The 22258-nt window shown below is 35.7% G+C and overlaps 1 long non-coding RNA gene across 1 annotated transcript; it reads left to right on the forward strand.

Annotated features, from left to right (window-relative positions):
* Window positions 1-245: 245 nt before the first annotated feature.
* On the forward strand, window positions 246-21824 carry LOC143689885 (uncharacterized). The gene is made up of 4 exons (XR_013178953.1): window positions 246-411; window positions 5733-5847; window positions 20826-21020; window positions 21474-21824. It is a non-coding gene; the product is annotated as an uncharacterized LOC143689885 (long non-coding RNA).
* Window positions 21825-22258: the final 434 nt, after the last annotated feature.

A 22258-nucleotide genomic window follows, 5' to 3' on the forward strand; every position in this document is an offset into this window, starting at 1 on the left:
ACTGTGTTCATATCATTTAAAAATGCTTTTTGTGTAAACGTTCTTTATAAGAATAAAAGACCTTTTCACTTTTTAAAAAGCTAGTTCAAATACATTTTTATTTTTGTTTGTAAATAAATTCCTGTTTTGTAATTATATAATTTACTGTGTCTATTTTATTTTAAACTATAGAGCTAACAGCTTTTTTTTTTTTGCTTATTCTGTAGTACTACCCATTTTTCTTTGTCTGCCACCCACCTAATCCTAAACTTTATTAGTTTTCTTGAAATAATAGTAACTAAATACTATCTTTTAGGTATCTGGAATGAGAGCCCATCAGTAGTCTGGGTGTGTATATAATCTCATACTAATCCTAAGAAGTGGGTTGTACCTAATTAAAGAAGTAATTTCTTGGCCAAACTTTACCAGCCAGTAGGATGTAGAGTAAGGATTTGGACCAATATCTTTATTTTTCCAATATGTCAAGTGGCCTCTAGGAAAACATGCTTTAAAGACATCAGTTATAGAAGCGCAGGTAGTTCAGTAGAAGAATTCTTGCCTGCTGTGCAGGAGACCCGGGTTCAATTTCTGGCCCATGCACTCAAAAAAATATTCAACAAATGGTGCTGCAATAATGAGATATTCACATGGAAAAGAATGAAATGTGATCCCTGCTGTATAGCATATGAAGAAAAAAAAAGACATCAATTATGCACACTTAGAGGTAGCATGGACATGGGATGATTATTTTAATGTGGATTGCTGAAAGCGCTTCCCAGGTTTTGCCAAACCAAAGCGAAAAGGGATTATATGAGGCTTTCAACAACCACCACTACAAGGGTTAATATAGAAAGCGGAAGCCCAGTCAATAAGCTTTGGAGGTTAGGACTATATGATAAACCATATGCTTAAAAAAGTAAGTTTTGTAGAAGCCTCCAAGAATGAGCCAACTTTTGAAATAGTCATCATTCAAGCGATGACTATGCTTTCTGTGATCAGTCTGTATTTATCACAGAATCTCCCCTACCCCTATTATTTCTAAGTTTCAAAGGAAAAAAAAGAGAAGTGTGGCATTACATGCTTCGAAAATCATCATTAGAAAACTTAAGTACACCTACTTCTATGATCTATTTCCACCATCAATAGCTTATCTAGACTTCTCTCTGGTTGTGATCCAATTGAAACCCCCAGTCAATAATGGATCTCCAAATCTTGTTTCCCACAGGTCTGATGAGATAGGACTTGTAGGGAGTGCAGGGAAGTTGAAATTGTCTAGTAGGAAGACTATGGTCCTCATTTTTCCTACTGGCCAAGAACTGAGTTTTGATTTTTATCACCCTACATACCAGACACAAAAATCCTATGAACAGTTAAGCAGCGGTGACAAAGAATGCTCTGGAGGGGCAAGACAGCTAGCTGACAAAAGTGCCATGATTAAAGGTGAATTTCCAAATATTGGAGGACTTTCTGTATGTCTTACTGTTACTCATTTCTGGTTTAATTTTGTTGTGGCCTGATGACATTCTCTAAATTTTTAATCTTTTAAAATTTATTGAGACTTATTTTGGCCAATAACCTGGGCACTTGAAAAGAATATGTATTGTGTTTCTGCAAGTATTGAGCACAGTTCTATAAATTGTTTTTTGGTATCAAGTTATTTGATGGTGGTGTTCAAATCTTCTATGGCCTTACTAATCTGTTTTTTGGCTAGATATTCAATCAATTGCTGAAAGAAAGGTGGTGAAATTTCAAAATATGAATGTGAACTTGTATTATCTTTCCTTCATTTCTGCAATTTTGCTTCATGTATCTTGAAATGTTGTTAGTATAATCATGTTTATGATTGTTGTGTGTTCCTGTTGAATTAACCCTCATCAATATGAAATGTCTTTATATCAATGGTTATACTTTTTACCTTGAAGTATACTTTAGCTAATAAAATATAGCCATATAGCTTTTTAATGCTTATTTTATATGAAATATCTCTTTTTCACATGATAGGGTTGGGGAGGGGAGAATATGAGGCAGGAGACTGAGTTCAATCACTCAAATAATCTATCAATCGTGCTTATATAGTAAAGCCTCAATAAAAACTGGTCACTAAAGCTTGGATGAACTTCCTAGATTGTCAAAACTCTGTGCCTGTCGTCATACATTAATTCAGGAAGGTAACACATCTTAAAGACAAAGGAAGCTTTGCATTTGGAACACTCCCAGGCTCTGTCCTATGCATCTCTTTGGCTAATTTTAATTTATATCTTTTCTCTGTAATAAACTGTATCTGTGAATACAGTAGCTTTTAGTGAGTCTTGTCAGTCTTTCTAGAGAAATATTGAACCTGAGTGGTTTGGGGAATCCCTGAACGTGGAGTTGGCATCTGAAGTGAAGGAAGTCTTGTGTAGATTCTTCCCTCCAACTTTATAGTTGGATCCTAATTTCTTGCAGTTGGGATCAGAGGTCCTAGGCAGACTTGGCAACCTGGAAGACTACTCTTGACCTTGCGGATTGACTGATTTCAGGTATTAAGCCGATCCTACATTCCTGTGATAAATCGCTTTGCCTTCATGTATTAAACAAGACTTTCCAATATTTTGTTAAAGATTTTTGCATCTACCAGTGATATTGGATATTGATTATCATGATTATCTAATGTATATAAGAGTGGGTGTTTGCATAGAAATAGAAATCACATCTGATTGAAGAGTCAAATACTTCATGGAAGAATTGGTATTTGAGATTATACTTGATGGAATATGTGCAGATGTGCAAAGCATTCCAGGCAGAATGAAGGGGTATAGACAGAAATTTCACAATAAAACTACTCTGCACATGAAAAGTAGATGATAAAACAGTGGCCAGCATTTATAGAGTGCTCCCTCCATACCAGACTGTCTGTTTAAAAAGGGTTAATGTATTTCAGTCTTTTAACAGCTCTATAAGGCAAATATTTTTGTTATCCCCATTTTACATATCCAGAATGTGAGGCATGGGGAAATGAAATAATTTGCTCAAACTTAATGTCTAGGAACTGAGGTTCAAATTTAGGAAATATGGTTCCAAAACAAGCTCTTTTAATCAGATCACTATACTGATTCCCTCTACCCTAGTATAATCTGAGCCTGTACTTCAAAGGAACTGAAGTTATTTTCGGCAGAAAGAAAGAACAATGTTCTGCTACATGCAGTGAAAAACAAGGAGAACACATATCCAACTCAAGACCCCATGATAAGTGGGGTGTGAAGATAAACAGCTATTATTTTAAGAGGGGAAGGCCAGATTTCATTTAAAACAAGGAGATGCAGGGAAGGTTCTGTGACACCTCAGCCCTCCCCACTTAAATCCTGCCATAGGTGGTGCAGAGACCAGGGAATGCTTTTAATCAGGAAATTAAAGGCTTTTAATTCTCTGAATGGTATTGAAGTCAAGAGGAGAAATGTGGTCTTCTCAGGAGAAACATTGGAGAGGAAGCAGAGATTTTATCAGTCTTTCTCAACAAGAATGTTTGTGTATTTTACAGCCTATTAGTCTTTACAAATCTGGTGAAAGAACCAAATTTAGATGAAGAAACCTGGACTGACTGGATGATGACTCTAAGTGATACTTTTTACATGCCTGGTCTTACAACTGGATGATCAAATATATTGTAAGGTTTCAGAGTTTGTAAGTACGACCCAGGCTAGGAGCAAAAGGGAAAGACTACCTTGATCTACAGAAGTGATACTTAATTGTCCGCATATAGAAATCCATTTCTTGATGATACCGTTTTAATCCCTTTCAAAATGCAAAAAGTAATATGTTAAAGTTAATCAGTAATTAACATTTTGATGTTATAAGGGAGTATTTATGTGTGTTCCCTCTATCCTTAAACCTGTTCCCGCCCCTTGTTGCCTGTCTGCACATGAATAAAAGAGTGTGCAAATGATGAACATGAGAACTTAAGGAAAAGGAGGAAGAAAGGGAAATGTGAAGACAAAGAGTCAACCAGAAAGGATAGTCTGGAGAGGAAACATTTCTTCATGTATCAGTGACTCCAAGAATCACTTTCTGTTACGATGTTTCTTTTAGGAGACACATCTCTTATAGAATGAATACTGAAGACTGATATGAGAAAAAAAGAAGTAATAAGATCTGGGTTGAAAGACCATCCTGATCTCTGCTGGCACAGTAAAAATTCATAGTAATGTTAATGCTTTAGTGAGGATAACTGTGATGGGCAACTTTTAAGTCCATTTTGCTAGTTTTGTCTTCAGAATGCATTGTCTTAAATTTCACTCAAGGTGGCAAACTTGGACATCTTTTCAAGACAGGAATTTTTTAGCATTTTATTTTACCCTCATAATGTCACAAATATCAATGGTTTTAGATTGAAAGGCATTGTTTGAACATGTTTAGCTCTAAGCAAATGTATCTGTTTAATTTTGTCATTGAGCATTTTGAAAACATGATCAGTAGAAATTTGAATCCTATTCTCCATAATTAAGGGTATGTGGAAACATTTTAATTTTTTACAGTATTCTATACTGTTCTTTGTATTTGAAGTACCAGTCACAGTGGTAATTGATAAATAACTTTTTTTTGTATGCTGAATGGTGGGCTTACATTTCATTATTTTTCCATGTGAGTATCCGTTATTGCAGCACCATTTGTTGAATTTTTGTTTGTTTTTTGTTTTGTTTTTGCTTGCTTGCTTGTTTTTGGGAAGTGCATGGACCAGGAATCAAACCATGGTCTTCCACATGTCAGGCGAGAATTCTACCACTGAACTACTCTTGCACCCCCAGATAGATAATATTTTAATTAATGTATGAATTAGGTATATATACGTATTTATGTATATGTTCCATAAAGCCTCTGTCAATGGGGAATTTTTGTTTCCCTTCTTTCTGAATATTAGACATGCAGCCAGTCATTCTCTGACAGCTGTGCTATAGAGCAGGTTACTTGATAAGGAAAGAAAGCAAAGTAATTGTATTTGTACTGCTATGTGAATGACAAAGAAGGTGAATTTTTTAAATGGTCATGAATTTTAGCTGAAGTAAATGTAATTTGGAAGTTTTTGCAAGTGTCCAAATGGTTTTAAGTTATGTATTATGATTTGCTATCTAGCTTGTGGTATATTTTTATTCTGTATAGGTAGAAAGTTAACTGGACTATTTCTGAGTCTTTTCTGTTTGTTACAATAATGGATTTTTATATACATTTCCCCTTATTTTCATATATGAAATACTCTAGTATTGATCCTGTATTAATCTGATCATCCAATGAGATTTCCCCAGTCTTGAGATAAATAATTTAGTTTTGAAGATCATAAATATATTATCATGTGATCTATGAAACTCTAAAAGTACTCTTATTTTCCTAGCAAATTTCCAGTTAAATATTTATCATTAAAATGTAAGGGATGAGTATAATTCTACTTTATTCCTAATCCGATTTTCTGCTATTGGGAATAAATTCTTATCAAATTATGGAAATGGTACAATTTTTAGAAGAACGCTAGCTCATTATCAAAATAATTGGCAAGAATCTAATAAGTAGTCATAATAGAATGTTCTCACCAATTATTTTTAAGAGTTTAGCAATTTTAGCTAAATATTTGATAAAAGTAAATTAACCAGAATCAAAATTAGACTTATAAAGTTCTTGTTTGTAAATATTTTGTAATTAATGTAATAACGTCCCACTAATAAAAAAGAAAGGGATTGAATATAAGAAAACTAACTTTCTATTTCCTGTCTATTAAATTCTGATAGACTGTCCTTTGTCTAAAGTAGTAAGACAGACGTAAAAGATGGAACATTCGATTTGGAATCAGAAGAAATATATTCAAACTTCTGGCTCTGCCATAGACATGCTTTGTGATCCTAGGTAAATGAACCTATCAGGACTGAATGAGAAAAGAAAATACATATGAAAATGTCTGATAACTAGAAATCACACACACACACAGTGTAAGGTATATATACTATTAAATGCAACTAATTCTACACATCAAATAGTTTCATTAGCTTTTATCATAATTTACTGTATAATGTTAAATATTATTAGGTCATTAAATCATTGTTTACCATCTACAGGAGATACGTGAAAGAGTTTTGATGCTATTTAAAAGGAAATTTCTTTAACTTGAAAAGATACTGGTTTTGATAACATTTTCTATGAAGTATTTTGTATGCTAGTTTCTAACTACAGTTAATGAGCTTGTTGTCTCCCAAAAATGTAATAGTGATTCACTTTTATTTCTAAAAAAATGGACATATGGTACATTATTTAGAGTTACTTTAGCTGGGCTCTTTAATGATTTAAAGAAGAGATAATTGGAGTCAATGGAGGGGACCAGGAAACATTAGTTAGAAGAGATTGTTCTCTCCATCCATGTAGTCTGTTACTGTGTGTCCCACTGCTTATAAGACTGAAATGTATAGCAGATCTCATGGAAAAGTGAGATACCAACAGTTCAGTGTCATATGGGATAAAACCTGAGTTCAAAATATCCACCTCCTTTGGTTTTCTACCTCCTTAGCCCCACCCAAACACAGAGAGGTTGTAATAGGATGTGTTTGTTTCCACTCCCATTCACAACACACACAATAGGTAGCCTTTCACTTTGAGCCTTACTCAGACTCACTCAATATAATCCATAAATATTTTTCTTTCACTCTGATGCTAATTGCCAGCACAATCAGTTGTGATCAACACAGCAGAATCAGTTACATAAAAGATGTAAGTTACACATTGCATCAACTATATTCAGAAACAATCCTCTGAGGACTGTTATATACACAGAAGGAGGTATGAACAGGGTTGGCATCTATACTCATCCAATATAGGAATAAAACATTCTATTTATAATAATGAGAAACATTTTAAACATAATTAATATAGGTATGCAGGTATGGTTTTATTTCCCAATTTTCTTTTAGGGCTTTGATCTAGTTTGAAAGCTGTTTAATTAAGAGCTGTTGTCTGTCTGTTTAAATGAGTTTGGGGGACAAGACAGTGGCATAGGGAGGTGTGGAATTTAGTTAATTCTCCAGAGCAGCTTGTAAATAGCTATGAACTGTATGGAACAACTGCTGGGTGGCAATAATGACAGGATACACTGTGTAAACCAGTCTGGACCAGGTACAACAGCTGAGATCCCATGTGGAACTGTAAATCTCCCAAGCCACAGAGGCTGGTGCTCCTCCCCCACAGGCACAGCAGGCTGATTTCCAAGGGGAAAGGAAATTGACTTTACTAGTAGCAAGGGCTTAGCTTAACCAATCTCCAATTGTGGAATTAATCAACAAATTCTGACTACTGAAAACAGATCCTGAGCACAGATAAACCTGGAATAAGAACTAAAGGAATAAGGAGTTTTTGCCCTGGCAGAGGGGGCAGGACTGATGGGGGTAAAAAAAAGAGAGACTTTTTGAGTTGGACAGCACAAAATACTGGAAAAGTGCTGGACCCAACAAAAGGGGGCACAAAGAACCTGGGGATACGTATAACCATTTACCAACTCAAGTGTTTGATTGGCAAACCCAAGGAGTGGGGTCCAGCTCTGAAAAGACTTTTTGCTTTTTTTTTTCACTTCTTAACAGCTCATTAGATACAACTCCAAGCAATCTTAGGCTCCAGCACTGCTCCAGGAAAGGGCAGAATTAGGGCGTGTCTGAGAGACAGTAACTAGTCAGGTGAAATGGGTTAATTTACTAAAAGTGTACCTTCCCCAAGAAAAGGCAGGGCCCAGCTCAAGTGAAGGCTGTCATTCTGGGAATTCAGGCCCCAGGGGCTAGAAAACAGAAGCAATCAAAGCCCACCTACTACCTTACCCTCTCTCTCAACCATACCCTTGGCAGGAAGAGGATGCTGAAATAAAAGGCACCACATCACTTTACACTGGTGGGAAGCTGTAGGCAGGTAAGGCCACCTGCTGGGCAGGATAGAAAAAGCACAGAGTCTAGAGTCTTCATAGAAAATCTGACAACCTGTTGGATCTCAACCTCAGGAAATCTGAGGTCGATAATACCTGAGGAGACCAAAAAAAGGGGGAAAAATCTCCAAATACAAAGGGCAAGAAGCAGAAAAACAAAAACTGAAAAATTTTGATCAGTTAAAAAGACCCTATGCTAGATGTCTAGAAAAAGTTGAACTGAATGCCAAAGAACAGATAGAGAACAAAGCCATCCATCAAGAAAACCCTAGGCAAAAGAGTGAAAAAAAACCTCCAGCATAAACTAACTAAGGATATCAAATGCTCAGATGCCAGTAAAAAAAAATATATCCTCCCAGGAAAATCGAAGATATGGCTCAATCAAAGCAACAAACAGCACTTGAATTGAGATACAGGAGTTGAAACAACTAATTCAGGATGTTTGAACAGATGTGGACAATCTCATCAAAAATCAAATCAACAAGGATGCACAGGTGGCTCAGTGGTAGAATGCTCACCTTTCATGCAGTAGACCTGGGTTCAGTTCCTGGACCATGCACCCCCTTTCCCCCCAAAAAAATCAAATCAGTGAGTTGAGGGAGGATATAAAGAAGACATTGGGTAAACATAAAGAAGTACTCAAAAGTTTGAAAAAACAAATCACAGAACTTATGGGAATGAAAGGCACAATAGAAGAGATGAAAAAAACAATGGAAACCTACAATAAATTTGAAGAGGCAGAAAGGATTAGTGAACTAGAGAACTGGACATCTGAAAAAAGTAGAGTGTACCCCAAACAGAATAGATCCAAATAGACATACTCCAAACACTTACTAATCAGATTGCAAGTGTCAAAGAAAAAGAGAGAATTTTGAAAGCAGCAAGAGAAAAGCAGTCCTTCACATACAAGGGAAGCTCAATAAGACTATGTATGGATTTCTCAGCAGAAACCATGGAGGCAAGAAAGCAGTAGTGTGATATATTCAAGATTCTGAAAGAGAAAAACAGCCAACCAAGAATTCTATACCCAGAAAAACTGTTCTTCAAAAAAGGAAAGGTAGATTAAAATATTTTCAAACAAACTGTCACTGAGAGAATTTGTGACTAAGAAATACTAAATGGAGTACTACAGGCAAATACGAAAAGACAGGAGAGAGATCTGGAGAAGAGTATAAAATGAAGACTATCAGTAAAGGTAAAAAGAGAAAACAAAATTAGACATAACGTATAATATCCAAAAAACAAAATGGTAGAAGTAATGCCTTCACAGAAATAACATTAAATGTCAATGGATTGAACTCCCCAATCAAAAGGCAGACTGAAAATATCAACACTACCACAGCAACACCGGGGTAAATAATGGGAGGGGAACAAGAGTTAAGGGGAAGTTTAGGTTTTCTATTTGGTGAGGGTATATTTATTAGTTATCTTGGGAACAATGAAATTATCTAAAATTGAAAGTGTTGCTGGACTGTTGACTCTGGACGCTATACATGATGCCCAATGAATTGAGGCAGCTGAAGGATGCACTGACTGGGAAGAGATTGATGAGCAGTGGTGTATACATATGATCACGTATTGTGCTGCTACAAAAGGAATAAAGTTGTGAGGCATACAACATCATGAATGAAACTGTGGGACATTTAGTGATGCAAAATAATCCAGAAACAAAAGAGCAATTACTGCATGGTCTCATTTAGAAAATATTTATAAGAAAACAGTGGCCTAGATTGTAAACTCTTACAGCAGCCACATTTAATCCAGACTGGTAATTGTTATTTCTGGAGTTTGAGAGGCTGAAATATGTGTATATACGTGTGTGTGTGTGTGTGTGTGTGTGTGTGTGTGTGTTTGTGTAAACCAGTATTTAGAGGTAAGAATGAAGCTGATCAGATTGGGATTAAGGTAATTCAGAATACCAGGGTAAAGAATACATTGCTTGTATTTTAGAACTTCATCTACGTTTTGAAACAAAAGCAAGAAAGGTTTATTTTGTCCAGAGCCTAAATTTTCTGTAGCATAATCTAATTCAACCTGTCAGGCTAGATCATCTAAACAATCCAAACACAGGGAGCCCAGAATAAGAATGAGGGCCTTAATCCTGTGCATTTTAACATAATGGATACATTCCAGAATATATTAAGCAGATTTTCAAAAAGTATTGGCAAAGTCCCTTGAGGGATGGGAGAAAAAATATGGAATGATTAAGCTTTATTACTGGGGAAACTTCTGATACCATGTTAAACATTAGGGACACCCAAAGCAATAGGCCAAGCCTTTGATCTTGAGGCTTGCTCTTGTGAAGCTTATGTATGTAGTTTACCTGTAGATAAGCCCAAAAGTTACTTCCAGAGGACCTCTTGTTCAAATGTGGCCTCTCTCTCTCTCTAAGCCCAACTCTGGAAGTGAAATCTTTACCCTCCCCCCTACATGGGACAAGACATTCAGGAGTGAAAGTCTCCCTGGTGCCATGGGAGATGACTCCCAGGGATGAGTCTGGCCCTGGCACCATGGGATCAACGATGACATCCTAAACAAAAGGGGGGAAAGAAGTGTAACAAATAATGTATCAGTAGCTGAGAGATTTCAAATAGAGTTGAGAGGCTACTCTGAGGTCACTCTTTTGCAAGCTTCAGTTAGACATTGCTACATACCATAACTTGCCAAACCCCAACCAAAACCATTCCTGCCAATCCTAAAAAATACTTACTGCATTATATAAAATTCTATATAGGTTCCATGCACTAGGGTAAATTTCCAGAAAACTACAACATCTAAATGTGTCCTTAGACCAGATAAATCCTGAAGGGAAGAGGGGCCAGCCTCTCTAGAACATCAACTAGTTCCATCCCCCTATCCCATATTATCAGTAGCCCCTTCCAACATGTAAAAGCTTGAATGAGCATAACCCAAATACCCTTGAAGAATAGGAGAAAGATCAAAGGTGATAATGGAGTTAAACAGAGAAGGTAGGGTTTAACAAATGAGTGTGATTGCTGAATCATTATATTGATATTCCTTTTCGTCTTCAGTATCTTAGAGCAGCCAGAAGTAAAAACCTAAAATTATGTTATTGTAGCTCATACCAAACTCTGAAATATGTCCTACAACTAATCATTGCAATGTGCTTTGAAATTTATTCACAAAAAAAAAAAAAAAGAAAAGCAAATATTTCTTCTAGCCTCCAGCGTTTTGGAGCAGCTAGAAGGAAAAATCTGAAATGGTGGAATGGTAACTCATAACAAACGCTGATATGTGTTCTGTAACTATTTGTTGACGTGTACTTTGAAAGTCATTGCTTTTTCTTTCTTTTCTTTGTATATATGTTATATTTAACAATAAAATACATTTTTTAAAAAAGATGTAGACTTACAGAATGAACCCATTCTATATGCTGTCTATAGGAGAATCACTTTAGAACCACTGCCAAAAATGGTTGGAAGTGAAAGGTTGGGAAAAGATATTTCATGCAATCAGCAATCAGAAAAGAGCAGAGATAGCTATATTAATATCTGACAAGTCAGACTTCAAATGTAAAACAATTAAAAGAGTCAAAGAAGGACACCATGTATAATAAAAAGAACAACTCAACAAGAAGACAACAATCATAAATATTTATGCACCAAGCCAGAGTGCTCAAAAATATATGAGGCGAACACTGACAACACTGACTGGAGAAGTAGACACCTCTACCATAATAGTTTGAGACTTCAATTCCATACTATCATCAATGGATAGAACATCTAGATAGAGGATCAATAAGGAAACAGAGAATTTGAATAATACAATAAATGAACTAGACTTAACAAATTTACTGAACATTATACTATGCAACGGCAGGATACACATTTTACTCAAGTACTCTTGGATCATTCTCAAGGATAGACCATATGCTGGGTCAGGATTCAAGTCTTCATAAATTTTAAAAGATTGAAACTATACACAATACTTTCTCATATCATAATGGAATGAAATTAGAAATCAATAACAGACAGAGGGCCAGAAAATTCACAAATATACAGAGGCAAAACAACACATTTGTAAGCAAACATTCAGCTAAGGAAGAAATTACCAATCAGTAAATATCTCGATGCAAATGAAAATGAAAACACAAAGTATCAAAAATTTTGGAATGCAGCAAAGGCAGTGCTGAGAGGGAAATTTATTTAAATTTCCTTAAATGCCCATATTAAAAATAAGAAAGAGCAAAAATTGAAGAATTAACTTTTCACTTGGAAGAACTGGAAAAAGAATAGCAAACTAATCCCAAAGCAAACAAATGGAAAAAAATAATGAAGATTACAGCAGAAATAAATGAAATTGAGAACATGAAAACTATTGAGAAAATCAACAAAACCAGAAGTTGGTTCTTCCAGAAAATCAGTAAAATCAACTGACCCTTAGCTAGGCTGACAAAAAAAGAGAGAGAGAGGATGCAAATAAATAAAATAAAAATGGAAGAGGGGACATTGCCACTGATCTCACAGAAATGTAGGAGGTGATGAGAGGATATTATGTGCAGCTAGATGCTATTAAATTAGACAATGTAGATGAAATGGACAACTTCCTAGAAATACATGAACAACCAACATTGACTCAAAAAGAAATAGATGACCTCAGCAAACCAATCACAAGTAAAGAGATTGAATCAGTCATCAAGAAGCTCCCAAAAAAGAAAAGTCCAGGATGGACCAGATGGTTTCACATGTGAATTCTACTAAGCATTCAAAAAAAAATTAGTACCAATCCTACTCAAACTCTTCAAAAAATTTGAAGAGAAGGAAAAGTTACCTAACTCATCCTATGATGCCAACATCACCCAAATACCAAAGCCTGACAAAGATACTACAACAAAAGAAAATTACAGACCAACCTCTTTAATGAATATAAATGTAAAAATCGTCAACAAAATACTTGCAAATTGAATCCAGCAGCATATTAAAAGAATTATACATCATGTCCAGGTGGGATTTATTCCAGGTATGCAAGGTTGGTTCAACACAAAAAACCAATTAATTTAATACACTGTTTTAGTTTGTAAAAACTGCTGGAATGCAATAAACCAGAAATGGAATGGCTTTTTAAAAGGGGAAATTCATTAAATTGCAAGTTTATACTTCTAAAACCATGAAAATGTCCAAATTAAGGCATCCAGGGAATGATACCTTGAAATAAAAAGGCCATGAATCCAGAACACCTCTGTCAGCTGGAAGGGTACATGGTGATGTCTGTTAGTTTTCTCTCCTCATTTCATAATGCTTCTCCAGAGACATTTTCCTTCAGCATCTCCAAAGAGCTCTGGCTGTGTGGGCTCTGTCAGTTCTGGTGGCTGTTTAACTTTTTCACAATATGGATCCCTCTTAAAGGGCTCCAGTAAGCAACACCCACTGTGAATGGGTGAAGACACATCTCCATGGTAACCATTTGTTCTAGTTTACAAGCTGTTGGAATGTGATGTAATAGAAATGGAATGACTTTTTTAAAAGGGAATTTATTAAGTTGCAAGGTTACAGTTCTAGTGCCATGGAAATGTCCAAATTAAGGCCCTAACAAGAGGTTACCTTCACTCAAAAAAGGCTGATGAAGTTCAGGGTTTCTCTCTCAGCTGGAAGGGCACATGGTAAATGTGTGCTAGCTTTCTCTCCTTTCATGAAGCTCCTTTAGAGGTGTTTACCTTCTTTATCTCCAAAGGTGTCTGGCTGCATGAGCTCTAAAGCCTTTTCCAAAATGATTCCCTCTTAAAGGGCTCCAGTAAGCAACCTCACCTTGAATGGGTAGAGACACATCTCCATGGAAACCATCTAATCAAAAGTTACCACCCACAATTTGATGAGTCACATTTCCATGGAAACAATAAAAAAAAAACCACCCAGAAATATTGGGTGAGGATTAAAGGGCTTGGCTTTTCTGGGGTACACAACAAATTGAAACTGGCACACCAACTAATCAAACATCACCACCCACAATTGGGTGTGTCACATCTCTGTGGAAACAATCAAGAAGAGCCCACCCAGCAATGTTGAATGAGGATTAAAGAACATGGCTTTTCTGAGGTACATAATAGCTTCAAACTGGCACATTCCACCCTTGGACCACAAAAGGACATATTCTTTCCAAAGGCAAAATACATTCATCCATAACAATATCAAAAAGCCTTAGATCATTTCAGTAACAATACAAATACAAATCAGAGTCAGCAGCGGTACAAAATCTCATCAAAGTCAGCTACAGTCTTGCTCTGTCCTAAGGCAAAATTCTCTGGCTGTCCAAATTAAAGCACCCAGAGAAACATACCTTAAATCCAAAGAAAGGGGCCAGTGATATACACCATATCAATAAGTTAAAGCGGAAAAACAACAGTCATCTTAATTGATGCAGAAAAGGCATTTCACAAAATTTCCCATCCTTTCTTGATGAAAACATTCAAAGGATAGGAAAAGAAGGGAACTTCTTCAACAAGATAAAGGGAATATATGAAAAACCCACAGCTAATCTCATCCTCAATGGGGAAAGACTGAAAGCTTTCCTTCCACACATCAGGAGCAAGGCAAGGATGCCCACTGTCACCATTGTTATTCAATGTTGTGCTGGAAGTTCTAGCCAGAGCATTTAAACAAGAAAAAGAAAGAAAAGGAATCCAAATTGGAAAGGAAGAAGTAAAACTCTTACTTTTTGCAGACGACATGATTCTATAAGTCAAATATCCTGAAAAATCTACAGCCAACTACTAAAGGTAATAAATGAAAAGTCACAGGATTCAAGATCAACACCCAAAAATCTGTAGTGTTTCTTTACATTAGTGATTAGCAATCTGAGGAGGAAATCAAGAAAAAAAATCCAATTACAATAGCAACCAAAAGAATCAAATATTTAGGAATAAAATTTAACTAAGGAAACAAAAGACCTACACACAGAAAACTACAAGAAATTGCTAAAAGAAATCATGGAAGACCTAACTAAATGGAAGGACATATAGTACTCATGGATTAGAAGACTAAACACAGTTAAGATGTAAGTTCTACCCAAACTGATTTATATATTCAGTGCAATACCAATTAAAATTCCAACAACTTACTTTGCAGAAATAGACAAACCAATAATGACATCTATTTGGAAGGGCAAGGTGCCACCCAAATAGCTAAAAATATCTTGAGAAAGAAAAATGAAATGTGAAGTCTCACTCTACCTGACTTTAAACCATATTATGAAGTTATAGTAGTCAAAACAGCATGGTATTGGCATAAAGATAGATATACTGACCAATGGAATCAAATTGAGTATTCAGAAATAGATTCCTCATTTATGGGAAATTGATCTTTGATAAAGCAGTCAAGCCAGCCCACCTGGAACAGAGCAGCCCCTTCAATAAATGTTGTTTGGAGAACTGGATATCCATTTGCAAAAGAATGAAAGAGAATCCATTTCTCACACAAAATGTACCTCAAAATGGATCAAAGACTTAGACTTTACAGTTCAGATCATAAAACTTTTGAAGAAAATCTAAGGAAATATCTTATAAATCTTGTAATGGGAAGTAGTTTTCTAGACCTTATACCCAAAGCATGAGCATTGAAGAGAAAAATAGATAAATGGTACCTCCTCAAAATTAAACAATTTTGTGCATCAAAGAACTTTGTCAGGAAAGTAAAAAGGCAGCCTGCACAATGGGAGACAATATTTGGAAACCACATATCAGATAAGGGTTTAATATCCATAATATATAATTCAACAACAAAAAGACAAACGACCCAATTTAAAAATGGGCAAAAGACATGAAGAGACTTCCCAGGAGAGGAAATACAAATGGCTAAAAAGCACATGAAAACATGCTCAACTTCACTGGCTATTAGGAAAATGCAAATGAAAACTGCAATAAGATATCATCTCACACCTACTAGAATGGCCATTATGAAAAAAAAAAACAAGAAACAAAACTAAATGACATGAGCTGGAGAAGATGTGGAGAAAGAGTCACACTTATCCACTTTTGTGGATATAAAATGTTACAACTTCTCTGGATGGCAGTTTGATGGTTCCTCAGGAAGCAACATATAGAATTGCCATATGATTCAGCAATCCCATCACTAAATATATATTCAGAGGAACTGAAGTTAAGGACACAAGCAGATATCTGCACACCGATGTTTATAGCAGCACTATTTACAATTGCCAAGAGATGGAAACAGCCCAAATGTCCATCAGTGGACAACTGGCTAAACAAGCTGTAGTATCCTCATACAATGGAATATCATGCAGCTGTAAGACAGAATAAAGTCATGAAGAATATAACAATGTGACTGAACCTGGGGGACATTATGCTGAATGAAATTAGCCAGAAACAAAAGTACAAATACTGCATGATGTCGCTAATATAAACTGACATTAATGAGTGAACTTTGAGAGTTTAAGTAAAGAACACAGGTTATCAGGAGATAGAAAAGGGGAGAGATTGGACATTTGGTGCTGAAGAAATACAGATTGTGCAACAGGACTGATTTTAAAAATTCAGAAATGGATAGCACAATACTATATGATGATAACACAGTAATATAAGTACACTAAATGAAGCTGAATGTCACAATGGTTGAGTGAGAATGGTTGGGTCTACTACGAAACCAGAAGGAAAGATAGAGGATAAAGACGGAGACAATATAACTTAGGAATGCCAGGAGTGAACAATGATGGTGATTAAATGTACAAATATAAAACCTTTTTGCGTGGGGGAGAACAAATGAATGTCTACATTGCAAGGTGTTGAAAATGGGGTGGTATACAAGAAAAATACAATCAATGTAAGCTAGGGTCTGTAGTCAACAGTAATATTGTAATATTTTTCCACATACTGTAACAAAGGCATTATGCCAAAACTAGAGGTCAACAAGCATGGGGTATGAGGGAGGGGTATGGATTCTTGGCGGAAGAAAAGGAAATGTCTTCATATAGATTACAGTGGTGATGGCATGTCTACTTATTTAGGTTGGAGAGTATGGTGTGTGAATAAAACTGTTTAAAAATGAACTGAGTGAAACAAGTGCTAGAGAAAATGTGAAGAAAGAGATGTACCTATTCACTCTTGGTAGGGAAGCTGGGTGGTGCAGCCCCTCTGGAAGACACAGTGATGGTTCCACAGGAGACTAGGAGTGGGGTTGCCATACGATCCTGCAACCCCGTTGCTAGATATATAACTGGAGGCACTGAGATTGGGGACACTGATAGACACTTGCACACTGATGCTTATGGTGGCAGTGTTTGTGGTTCGCAATCGATGGAGGTGGTCTAAGGGTACAATGACTGAGAAATGGAAAGGGAACTGTGGTGTTTGTACAGCGGACTACTGAGCAGCTGCAAGAAGGAATGAAGTTTTGAGGCCTGCAGTTAGGTGAATGAAGCTTAAGCACAGTATGCTGAATGAAATATCAGAAACAAAAAGACAAATAACATCATGCCTCATTCATATGGACTAACTATAGTACACAAACTTGAAGAATTAATGTTGAGAGCATGGGTTATCACTTGGGACCTATTGTAAAGATTCCTAGGTTGCAAGCTCTTACAGCAGTCACATGTATTCAGGAGTTGTAACTTGTTTCTAAATTCTGAGATACTGAGTTGTTTGAGTATAACCTGGTAGTTCCCTGAAACTTCGAGTATGTATGTGACACCTGAGACTCAGCTATGAAAGTCAGCATTATCCCATTCAGCAACTGTTAAAAGAGTTGAAAAAGTGATCAGACTTTGACTAGAGATATAAATGAAGCTGATCTGGATAAGACTAAGGTAAATCAGAATGCAAATTATCTTTTCAAGGTAAAGGATGATATGGTCCATATTTTAAAACTTCAACTGCCATGTGAAACCAAAGGAAGGGAAGTTAATTTGCTGCAAAATTTATATTTTCAGTAGTACGTTATCTACTTTAACTTGTGTGGTCAGTTTATCTGAACACCATAATTACATGGAATCTTGAATAGGGCATAAGATCTTTTTGGTTTGTACAGTGTGATGCCCTGATATAACCCAGAGTAATTTGGGGCAGAGAATAAAATGTATTTGCCAAGTCCTCTTGGAGGATTGGGATAAAAGGAAGAAATATTCAACTTCCCCACCTGGGGAACTTCTGATATTCTCACAAGCAGTGGGGACAACCACTTCAACAGGCTGAGACTTCGATCTTGGGGTTTGACCCTATGAAACTTATTCCTGCAAAGGAGAAGCTAAGTCTATTTATAATTATGCCTAAGAGTCACCCCCAGAGAACCTCTTTTGTTGCTCAGATTTGGCCTGTCTCTCTAAGCCAACTCAGCAGGTAAACTCATTTTCACTTTATTTCTTTTCTGGGGTGATGCAAATGTTCTAAAATTGATCATGGTGATGAATACACAACCATGTGATGTTATTGTGAGCCACCTATTGCATACTATGAATGGACTATATGTGTATGATTTCTCAATAAAAAAATATATAGTTTTAATTTATATCTAGCCACTTTCTGTGGTGCTTTTATTTCTGATTCTTTCATCTGGGATTCAACTAATTTTATGCTGAGAGGCCAATGTATTTTTCTAGTAGAATGCATTCGTAGTTTAAAATGAAAATAGCATACATAATATCATCTCACAGAAATTCAATTTATAGCAAGAGTTATATGATTAATGAAATTCAATTTATAGCAAGAGTTATATGATTAATGCTCTGTGTATTCCTTTTATATAAATGTGTCAAAATGTTTATTGAGAATATATATGTATTAGTTAGAAGCATTTAACATGCATTTATAAATAATGTTTGAAATAAACATTTTCTTAGAATTATGTGTGTGCATATAGTAAATATAAAAAGAAATCCTCTACTTTATATTGTTATAATTAGGATTAGTTACAGTAAAAGTTTAGGGATCCACAGTGATATCAAATATTTGACAAATATCACCACTGATTTAAAATTAAAATATTCTTGCATATAAATGTATAAAGGGAAATTTATGACCAACTTATAGAAAAGAAATTGAGACTAAAGATAAAAAGTTATTGCTCTTTGCAATATCAGCAATTATAGATATAGCTCATTACTGCTTTTCAAACAGTACCCTTTGTCTTGTAATTACATTGATAAATTCTTCAGGCAGCTAATTCCACAGAACTGTGCTCTGAGACTATGTTGGAGCTCTGAATCACCGCGGTTTGGTCTCTAAATGGCCTACCACCATACCTAATTTTTTCACTTTCCACATCCAGGCATGTCAGATAATTGTAAATAAGTGGTATTTTTTTGTCCTTATCGATGGCATAATGATCTTATGTTGCTGGAATGTGAATAGATTTTTCTTCTATTTTTACTAGTGTTGAGAGATGCTTTTCATCCACATAAATAAATAGGGCTTTTATTTTATGTCAATTTCCCATAGTGGTCTTCTGACTCAGAAAAAGAAGTCCATTCACTCATCGTTAGGTGTGCCATTTTTCATATCGTTACTTACATTGCCAATTAAATATACAATTCTTTTCCTTAATGGGGATATCCTTGTGGTTTCTGCAAAAGGTGGTTTTAATTGTAATGATTAACTCATGCATAGTTTGGTATAAGAAGTTATCCTTGTCAATTCTGTGGAATTTGATATTCATAATCAATACTTGGTTTTCATTGTTATAGATCACAAAATAAAGGGAATATTGATAAAGTCCATATGCCATAGGGGCAAATGTGAGGCTAGTCAGTGATTATCAGATAGTTTTTGCTCCATAACAAACCAACCCAAAACCCAATGCCTTAAAACAACCATTTGGTTCTTGATTCACTGGGTCAACAGTTTAGACTGGGCTCAACTAGGTGATATTCTGGTGATGTCAGCTAGGTTCACTAATGTATCTGTGTTCAAATGGGCCATTTTGCATGCAAAAGCAAAATGAAGTTGACTGACAGCTGACTGGGGTGGTGGGGGTGACCAAGCCCAGTGTCTCTTGCAGGCTAGCTAGGGCTTCTTTGTAGGGTGGTTGTCAGGGGCCCTAAGGGCAGCAAAAATGGGCAGGCCACAATACACAAGTAGTTTTCAAGTCTCTGCTTGCTGTATGTTTGCTCTTGTATCATTGGACAAATTAAAGCACATAACCAAGCCCAGAGTCAGTGTGGAGGGGCACAATCCAAGAGCTTGGAAGAAGGGAGGGGAGGAACATGTGGTCATGCTTTGAATCAATCACAGATGAATTTTTGGAAAACTGATTCATGGACTCCTACTTTGCTGTCTTAAAAAGTATAAATTTATTTGTAATTGCAATTGATATTAGCACTTTAGTGTCTAAGCAAGGATTTCTGCTTTCTTAAGCTGTCAAATGATTAGTACTAACAATTTAGCTCACCTTCATGATGTTCAATATTTTATTTTATTATATATTAACCTACTCATTCTCAACTTTTCATATCAGTTTATACACTATCTGTTGATTCATGGGTTGAAAATATGACTAAACATTTGACTTGAATGTGCTATATCGCATTGAATTATGTTTGACAGCAAATAGCAAAAATAAAAATAAATAAATAAAAAACTTCAGTCATAAGTCTTAAATGAGTAAGTTGCAACTATCACCAGAACCCTAACTTTTCCTCTTGGTGCATTTTAAATGATTCATTCATTACACTGACGTTAGTAACAGGTGGTGATTTTATATATACGTATAATGTAAGTGATTATATGTGTGTGTGTGTGTGTATGTATGTATGTAAGTAAACAAAATAGTTCCATTGTGGGTTTACCTTTATTAAAATGATTAATCTGGGGTCTAAATATGTAGGAGCCCCTTTGAATTATTTTCAGAATTTTGAAATCACACATTTAAAAAAAATTCTGCTTCTTTATCATAGAGCTATAAATACTTACCTATTTCTTTTTCATTTTCCATGGTTTCCTCCCTTCCTATTTCACTTTGCTTAGCATCATCCAATGCTATTTTTCTGTCCCTGACGCCAATGCCAGAGGATCCTTGGGTAAAAGACCTGGTAGAAATGGATTCTGTACTATATTGAAGCCCAAGAGCCTGATAAGCTTCCAGTGAGTTTGTGATCTTGCTGCCTGCTCCATCCAGGCGTCATTAACTTAGTCCTGTGTTCCAAGGAGGACCTATTAGTGGTGAGTAACAGAAATAACTTCAAAACAAAACAATTTCCTGGATGATCAAAGAAAAAGCCACAGGAATCTCAGCCCTTTTTAGATCCTCAGTTAGGACTGGTCCTCAGAACTTTTTCTTTTTTCCTGCCTCTGCCTCTGGTATTTATTATTCTCTCCTACTACAACCAGATTTCTCCATTCAGCAAGGAAAAATGATCAAAATGAGCCCTATGACCATTTCAGCTTAGCAATCATAGAGGAAGAAAGGTTTATTCCATCCATTACCTTTAATAATTATTAAGATTCCAGAGTTGGAGACACTGGTTATCATCATTAAATACAAATTATTGAATTTTCATGTGTGCCAAGTGGTCTTCTATGTGCTTTCTATGATTAATTAACTTAATCCTCACAGGAACAATTTGAGACAATCATATGAAATAAGCATAATTCCTTATTATGTGCATTTTACAGGTGAAGAAATTGAAGAATGAAAAGATTATATAGCTTTTCCAAAGTCACACAGGTATTAAGCGGCAGAGCCAGGATTCGATATGAGGAGGTCTGTTCCAGAGGTGAGGCTCTAGTGGTTTTGATATTTGGGGCAAATAGTGCTCAACTGTTTCCCAAATGTCCAAGTGGACTCCTCTGAAGGAATGGCAATTTGTATTCTAAAACAGTTCGATATAATCGACTATGGATTCTCTGGTTTCTAGTTTTTTGTACATGTTGGTTTTTTCCTTCTTTTTTTTTGGACAATGTGTAATTCAGGACTGTTACAGTTGGAAAACAATTAACCTCATGTTTATCTAGATAGCTGGGAAATAAAAGGACTAAATATAATTTTGAAGGGAGAATAAATGATCACATAAAAAACTTTTATGGGATTCATTCACCTTCATGATGGTTGTCTCTGAGCTTTGCATTACTTTTGTTCTTTATATGGGTGCTATCAACTTTACCAAGAATATTTATTTTGCTGTAATTTTATGAAGCAGTATTACAAATATTTTGAATTCCTGGATATAGATAAAGCATGCAAAGTCAGTAAAATGACATAGTAATTTATAAAATAAAGTTCACTACTGTAGGACAAATTCTTTGAATTATGGAGCAACAAGATTCTGTACCTTTTTGAGCAAGCCAGATTTCCATCAGCAGGGGAGTTTATTTTTCTGTCAATTCTTTTTCAGCTCTGATTTCTTTTCAACTGATATCCAGCTTCTTTTCTTTATTATTATTTTTTGAGCCGCACAGAA

This window comes from Tamandua tetradactyla, chromosome 7 (genome assembly GCF_023851605.1).
Source record: "Tamandua tetradactyla isolate mTamTet1 chromosome 7, mTamTet1.pri, whole genome shotgun sequence".
NCBI classification, from domain to species: Eukaryota; Metazoa; Chordata; class Mammalia; order Pilosa; family Myrmecophagidae; genus Tamandua; species Tamandua tetradactyla.